The sequence below is a fragment of the Ovis aries genome, chromosome 3 (genome assembly GCF_016772045.2).
Source record: "Ovis aries strain OAR_USU_Benz2616 breed Rambouillet chromosome 3, ARS-UI_Ramb_v3.0, whole genome shotgun sequence".
Lineage (NCBI taxonomy): Eukaryota > Metazoa > Chordata > Mammalia > Artiodactyla > Bovidae > Ovis > Ovis aries.
The window spans coordinates 220,493,518-220,500,611 of NC_056056.1; positions in this window are offsets into that span (position 1 = coordinate 220,493,518).

Below are 7,094 nucleotides of genomic sequence, written 5' to 3' on the forward strand. Positions count from 1 at the left end.
CCTTCCTGAGGGCCGTCCAAGACCCCTCCCCCGCCCTCCTCCTGGCTGGCAGTCTGCATCACCTTCATCACGCATGTGTTAACCAACCCAGGGATTCCAGCGATTCTGTCCTTCAGCAAAGCTTCAACACAAACTCAACAAACACTGCAACTAGCAGTGACCCGAAAGATTCATTCATCATTCATTCAACAAATATTTAGGGAGCCTCTGATCTGTACCCGCCACGGGTTGAGGGTCCAGACCAGTGATACTGGCAAGAGCCCAGCCCCCTTGGAGCTTACATTTGTGAATAACCAAGACGATTTCAGATCAGAATAAGACCTGTGAATCACACGCTTACAATATCCTGAGAGCAGGAAAGGGTTAAATCTGTTAATTGAAGATTTCCAGGGCCCACTCCAGAACTCATGATACCCAGGACCTTTGGTGCAGTGCTTCACAAGTCTGTTTAAAACGTACTTCTTAGGCAGACTACAATTCGAGAACAACTGAATTCTATAGAGGTTTTAGTACAACCCCTCATCCATTCACTCAAGAAACACACACAGGCAAAGCTCATTTTATTGTGCTTTGCAGATGCTGTGCTGTTTACAAATAGAACATTTGTGACAATCTTGCATTGTCAAATGATGATTAGCAATTTTTAGCAATAAAATATTTGTTAATTAAGTCATGTACATTCGTGACTTTTTTTTAAAGAAATAGTGGTATTGCACAGGTTCAGTGTCCCTGACTGTGAAAAGAGAATGGTACTCTCTACTTCTAGGTACTGTAGTTGAGAGGACAGAGATAATTACACCAGCAAGAGTTCAGAGCTGTGGGATTTCCCTGGTGGTCCAGTGGCTGAGACTCTGCACCCAATGCAGGAGCCCCAGGTTTGATCCTTGGCCAGGGAACTAGATCCCACATGCCACACAAAGATCCAAGATCCCGCAAGCTACAACTAAGACCCAGCATAGCCAAATTAATTAATTAATTAATTTAAAAAAGAATCCAGAGCAATGCAGGGAGATAGGACCTACCTTCTCTCTGCTTCTTCCCCAGGATTGAGACACTCACAGTCTGGCAAGGGGGACATTGGCCACGTGTACACAGTGGATGAAAAGTGCAAAGAGAGCATTAACTCTGATTCAGGCGGCTTGAGGATGTCTTCACAAAACTGCAAGAGAAGATTCCAAATACCAAAACATCATTAAGAACAATTAGGTAATGGCACAAAGACAGGTAGCCAAAGGCTGGAGGAACTGAGCAAATAAACGAGCTGGTGTTTCAGATGAAGATCTCACTATGGAAGAGCAAGGAGGAACCCTGTCCTTTTAGATTAGAATCTAAGGTATTTCATGAATTTATTATTTATTTTTAAAATCTATTCCTTATCTTTGCTGAAAAGGCCTTTAAGCACTGTATTCCAGCAAAACCAGGAACAGCCAGTGCCCAGATCTTGGTTTCTAAATACTTCCCCACCAAAAGGAACCAGAGTTTCTCAGAGAAAAGGCCACTTCCAGGGCTGGGCAAAGAAAGTACAAGATGAGCCTAAAATATCTTTGGGGCAGAAGAAGAAACCATTAAAAATGATGGGGCTAGGTCAAAAGATCACAGGAGCTAGCTTGAAATTAGGAACAAATTAACACTTTGTACCTGTTAGACAAGAATTAGAAACAACTCAAATGTCCATCAACATTAGACTGGATAAATTGTGATATATTCATACAATGGAATTCTTACTACACAGTGATTTAAAAACGGACGATTGGTGTATGCAACAATATAGGTGAGTTTCACAGTCAAAATGATGAGCAAAAGAAGCTAAACATAAAAGGTGGTATGTTGGATGACTCTTCATATACAATTCAAGGACGAACAAAATTAATCTATGATCAGAGGTCAGAACAGTGTTTAATTTGAGGCAGCAGATGGGGTTGACTGGGCAAAGACACAAAACTCAGAGGCGATGGTACCCCACTCCAGTACTCTTGCTTGGAAAATCCCATGGACAGAGGAGCCTGGTAGGCTGCGGTCCATGGGGTCGAGAAGAGTCGGACACGACTGAGCGACTTCCCTTTCACTTTTCACTTTCATGCATTGGAGAAGGAAATGGCAACCCACTCCAGTGTTCTTGCCTGGAGAATCTCAGGGACGGGGGAGCCTGGTGGGCTGCCATCTATGGGGTCACACAGAGTCAGACACGACTGAAGTGACTTAGCAGCAGCAGCAGCAGCAGAGTATTGGAAACATTCTATTAATGTCTTCCTTTTAGTGATGGTCACATGATGATATAAGCATAAATACAGATGAATACAGATGTGGATATAAATTTAGATGCAGACTCCATACCACATTAAAGATCCCAAATCACTTACATGGTTTTCCCACCAAAAATTCATATCCTGGATCTAATAAATGAGGACAGAATACAAAACCAAAGGAAAGGAACAGTCTGTGTAACAACTGACCTGTACTCTTCAAAAATGTCAATGTCATGAAAGACGAAAAAGAAAAGTTGAAAGAACTAGTTCTAGATAAAAGGACTAAAGATAATTGAAAAGGACATTCTTGGGGCAATTTGCAACATATGACTATGGACTCTTTATAAGCTGGTAATATTGTATTATTGTAATATAATAGTGACAGAATTTCCTGGTGGCTCAGCAGTAAAGAATCCACCAGCAGTGTGCGTGTGCATACTCAGTCACTTCAGTCCTGTCCGACTCTTTGCCACCCCACGGACTGTAACCCACCAGGCTCCTCTGTCCATGGGATTCTCCAGACAAGAATACTGGAGTGGGTTGCCATGCCCTCCTCCAGGGGATCTCCTGACCCAGGGATCGAACTGACGTCTCTTGCATCGAAGGTGGATTATTTACCACTGAGCCACCGGGGAAGCCCTCACCTGCAGTGCAGGAGATGTGAATTTGATCCCTGGGTTGGGAAGATGCTCTGGGAAAGGAAATGGCAACCCACTCCAGTATTCTTGTCTAGGAAATCCCATGGACAGAGGAGCCTGGCAGGTTACCGTCCATGGTATCACAAAAAAGTCAAACATGACCTGGTGACTAAACATCAGCAACATTGTATTAATTTCAAATTTCATGAACTTTAAAACTGTACTGTGGATATGTAAAAGAATGTTTTATTTTTTTCTTAGTGGGGCGATGATGAAGTATTTGGGAATGTAGAATTCTGTCTGCAGCGTATTTTCAAATAGTTCTACGAAACACAACTATAACACTAATGTGTATACATACATTGAAAGAGAGGAAAATGTAGCAAATGCTACAATTGGTGAATGTAGGTGATACATATGTTCATCGTCGTCTTCTTTTTCTATCACTGCTATAGTGAATTACCACAAACTCAGTGGCTTCAAAACGACACATATTTATTATCTTACGGTTCTGTAGGTCATACGTCTAATGTGCGTGTCACTGAGCTAAAATCAAGGTGTTGGCAAAACTCCATTCCTTTCTGGAGGTTAAGGCTGAAGCCAGTTTTCTGCCTTTTCCAGCCACTAGAGGCCACCCGCACTCCTGGGCTCAGGGTCCCTTCCTCCCTCTTCAAAGTCAACAATGCCGGTTTACCATTTCTCACATCATTTTACTCTGATGTTGACTCTTCCTCTATCTCCCTCTTCCACTTTTAAGATCCCTTATAATTATAGTAGATCTTCTCAATAAATAATCCAGGGTAATCTGTTTAAAGGTCAGCAGATTAGCAAGCTGAATTCCATCTGCAACCTTAATTACCTTTGACATATAACATAGTCACAGGTTCTGGGAAGACATGGACATCTTTTGAGGGGGTGGGGAGGTGTTATTCTTGCCTACCACAGTTGTATTACTTCTTGAAACTTTTCTTTTGACTTAATTTTATCTGTTAATATAGAAGAGCCTGAGGACCCTACCAAAAAAGCTGCTAGACTGAATAAATGAGTTTGCTGCTAAGCCACTTCAGTCGTGTCCGACTCTGTGCAACCCCGCAGACGGCAGCCCACCAGGCTCCCCCGTCCCCGGGATTCTCCAGGCAAGAACACTGGAGTGGGTTGCCATTTCCTTCTCCAGTGCATGAAAGTGAAAAGTGAAAAGTGAAGGCGCTCAGTCATGTCCGACTCTTAGCGACCCCATGGACTGCAGCCTACCAGGCTCCTCCGTCCATGGGATTTTCCAAGCAAGAGTACTGGAGTGGGGTGCCATTGCCTTCTCCAAAATGAGTTTAGCAAGCTCATAAGACACAGGACCAGCAAACAAAAATCAAATACCAGCAGTAAACTATTGAAAGTTGAAATTTTAAAAATATTGTTTGCAATATCATCAAAAAGCATTAAATGCTTCTGAATAAATCTAAGAAAACATATGCAAGATTCATATAACAAAAGCTACAAAACATTGATGAGATAAATCTGTAAAATTTAAAGAAATGGTGACGTATATCCTGGTCATCAATTAGAAGACTCAACATTGTTAAGATACAATTATTTCAAAGTATTTCAAATATTTCAAAATTCATCTGTAGAGTCTATGCAATCCCAAGAGAAGTGTCAATGGACTGTTTTGTAGAAATTAACAAGCCAGTTCTAAAACCTATATAAAAAAGCAAGGTCACTAGACTAGTTAAAACTATTTTGAAAAAGAATAGCAGAGCTGGAATGCTCACACTACTTGATTTCAAGACTTACTATAAATCTATTTACCTTAAATCTAGAAATCAAAAGTGTGGGATTTGCATAAGCATAGACATAAAGATAAATGGAACAGGACAGGATGTCTAGAAACAGACACACATATATGATTGATTCATTTTTGACAAAGGTATCTCTAAAGAGCAGGAAACAGAAGATTCTTATGAGCCGAAACTGTCCACCAAGTCCTGGTCTTCCCCATGGGTAGTGAGCGCCTCTTCTCTGGGGATTGGTAAGAGGCTGGATAGTCTTTTGTCCTGAAGAAACTCTTTTTAAGTAACCTAGATCCGAAGTTCTCTGCCCTGTGAGATACTCAGGGCTGCATAGAGACTGCGGAGCGGCCGCCAGTCGCTGTCCGCGGTGCTGAAAGCGCACAGCTCACCAAATCCTCATGATCGCCCAAGGCGGGACTTTGGGTAGACACGACACCCAGTGGCTCCGGTTTTGCTTTGTTTTATGTTCTGTCTTGATGCATATTTTCCTATTTGTACGGACTATCAAATCTTTAAGATTATGCTGTCTTTTATTAGGGAAATATGCAAACATAGGAGAAGGCAATGGCACCCCACTCCAGTACTCTTGCCTGGAAAATCCCATGGACGGAGGAGCCTGGTAGGCTGCAGTCCATGGGGTCGCTAAGAGTCGGACACGACTGAGCGCCTTCACTTTCACTTTTCACTTTCATGCATTGGAGAAGGAAATGGCAACCCACTCCAGTGTTCTTGCCTGGAGAATCCCGGGGACGGGGGAGTCTGGTGGGCTGCCGTCTGTGGGGTCACACAGAGTCAGACACGACTGAAGCGACTTAGCAGCAGCAGCAGCAGCAGCATGCAAACATACGCAAGATATGTCAAACATATGCAAAAATAAAAAGAATAGAATGAATTTCTATGTATCCATCACCCACTGTCAACTGTTACCAACTGAGGTTTCATCAACTCTCACCCACTCCTCCCCACTCAGATTATTTTGAAGCAACTCATGTGTTATGCCATTACTTAAACATAGATCTCTAAGAGATAAGAACTCTTTGAAACCATATTCCCCATACATTAACAGAACTAAAAAGTAATGATTACTCCTTAACATCACCAAATATCCGGTTAGTGTACAGTTTCAGACTTGCGGGTGGGATGCTAAGTTCAGAGGGGTTGAGGTATCTGAGGATATCTAACGAAGCCAAGATTTAGTGCTGGGGCAGAGGTCACCCAATAGCATCCCATGATGCCAGACACAGATAGGCACATGCCAGCCTGTTGCCACAGATGATCTTAAGAAAGTCTGAGCCAGGGTGCTGGCTCAGGTGGATGATCACACCCATAGAGTGCCCCTGAGGACAGTAGTGCCCGGGAACTACAGGCTTCAATCACATTCCTGCCTAGACAGGTCTAATTCAATACCAGAATTTCTGAAGAAAGTCCTGAGCTTCAATATTTATACCCAGCATTCTAGTGGGCAGACAGGATGGAACCACAGCCTGAGCTAGTCTTTTTTAAACGATCCTATTTATTTTAGATTATTTACTGCTAATATTTTTATGTATTTATTTGGCTCCCCTGGGTCTTAAGTGCAGCATGTGGGACCCAGTTCCCTGACCAGGGATTGAACCCAGGCCCCCTGCATTGGAACCTGGAGTCTTAGCCACTGGGCTACCAGTGCGGGAAGTCCCCTGACCTAGTCTTGAATGCTAACTCCATCAATGGTTTGCTGTGGGATCAGGTGCTTCACATTATCTGAGCCAGACTCCTTGTTTCTGTAACTTACCAGGGGGCACCCCAAACCTGTCTTCACACCTGCAGCCACACTCCTGGAGTGACTTTCTGCCAACCTAGAACCTAGGCTTCCATAAAGACCCAGTTTAAACACCTAGCCCTCTGTGGCCAATCCTCTCCTGGAATCATCTCTCCTCCCTCTGAGCACGGTGGTATTAATTGTCTCTGTTGTGAGAGCTGGAGGCCCTTTAGAAACCGACTGGTCATTTTAAAGGCAAGGAAACGAGGAACTGATCGAGGAAAGAACTTGCTCAGCATTGCACAGCAGGTACACAATGAAGCTGTGATTTTTCCAGAGATCCTTCTGCTGCCTGGAGCACACACTTGGGCATTTACAGCTTTACCACTTACCCCAACACACAGGACCACTCTGCGCTTTGGTTTCCTCGCCCATAAAATGGGGCAGAATAATGCTCACCTCCCAGAGTTGCTGTGAGAATTAACTGAGATAACTGGCTTTGAAAACTGTAAGTGGTGGGCACTCGTGAGGGTCAGACTCCCTATTACCTTCGCAGAAATAGCAATAGAGGAAAGCAAGCTCCCTGAGGCAGGGATCTGCCTCGGGCTCAGTTCACATTCAGCAGATGGTTGGCGCTCAGAAACTGGGAGCTGGAGAGCCACTCACCTTTCTATCCCACGCTCACGCC